We start from the raw sequence: 1247 nt of genomic DNA, 5'->3' as shown, positions 1-1247 counted from the left end.
CAGACTATATTGGCAGGAATTTTCGGATTCTGTGCATTGATTATTACCTTAACTATACTTACAGTAGTGTTGTTTAAAGTGGAGGGATGGACAGATAGCACTGACAGTGTTATCTGTTGAAATGTAACTGGAGAGATGGTTAGGCTACCGAGCAAATTACTCTGTTCCTAAATACAATCCATAACGTGTTGTGAGAGTGTCATCAGGTATGGGATGACGGCGTGGTTCGGCAATGTCTCCACACAGTCCAAATCAAAGTTGCAGCACCTGGTACAGACTGCTATGAAGGTGATGGGGAGGACTGAAAAGCTCTCCCTTCAGTCCATCTATAAGCAGTCTGTACTTAGGCAGGCGCGGAGAGTACTGTTGGACCCGTCCCACATCCTTCAAACGGAATACAAGCTCTTGCCGTCTGGCAGAAGGTACAGAATCCCCAAAACCAAATTGAACCATTTTAAATACTCTTTCGTACCCACCTCCATCAAAATTTTAAATAGATCTGTACGCTGAGGAATGGGAAGTGTGCAATACCTTGGTGTTCTGCTTGTTGTTTTGTATTGTATTTTATTTATTTTTTATTTTGACTGGATGTGTTATGAGTCTTTAGCTGTTATTTGTATTTTATGTGTGTAAGTGTTGTTGCATAAATACTTGTGTTTTCATGATGCGCAGTTCATAATTGCTGTTATAATTTCATGTAACAAATATAACTTAATTTGGTGTAAAGATAAAATGTAATACATGTTTAAGAACTAAAGGGTAGAATAAGCTGCTAAATGATATGTGGTTAACAGTGTATCTATCTCATTCTGTATATTTACGTTTGTCCCGGAACTAATGTTTTCTGTCTGTGTTACCGCTACAACGGTTTAAGTCGACACTCACTGCCTTGAATTCCGGTGGAGCAGATAGCTCCGATGCTTGTTAAACTGCATAAAAGTTAAAAATGTGGTTTGAAGTTAATACAGACGACCAAATGGACATTCAAGAGACTTCAAAGAACTTAGTAACCTCTTTTCACGACAAGCGGCCAACGAGGTATTATTATATTGTCTTTATTGATCTGGATGTTGTTTGTATTTTCTCTGCTAAGCTATAATGTATTGATTTATTTGTACTGTGTTCACTTACAATGTAGTTCTCACGGCGTATAAGGCATATACGACGTTCAAGGCGTACATGGTGTGAAGTTGGATGTACCAAAGAGACCCGATGTGCCCACAGCAATAAACGCCCGTTGCAAAGAA

At 39.0% G+C, this 1247-nt stretch overlaps 1 long non-coding RNA gene across 1 annotated transcript; it reads left to right on the top strand.

The window, feature by feature from the left end:
- Positions 1-917: 917 nt before the first annotated feature.
- LOC123964340 lies at positions 918-1244 on the top strand. The gene is made up of 2 exons (XR_006823415.1): positions 918-1038; positions 1139-1244. It is a non-coding gene; the product is annotated as an uncharacterized LOC123964340 (long non-coding RNA).
- Positions 1245-1247: the final 3 nt, after the last annotated feature.

Source organism: Micropterus dolomieu, unplaced genomic scaffold (assembly GCF_021292245.1).
Source record: "Micropterus dolomieu isolate WLL.071019.BEF.003 ecotype Adirondacks unplaced genomic scaffold, ASM2129224v1 contig_1851, whole genome shotgun sequence".
Classification (NCBI taxonomy): Eukaryota; Metazoa; Chordata; class Actinopteri; order Centrarchiformes; family Centrarchidae; genus Micropterus; species Micropterus dolomieu.
Note: the sequence above shows the minus strand (reverse complement) of the source record. Positions and strands in the feature narration are given on the sequence as shown.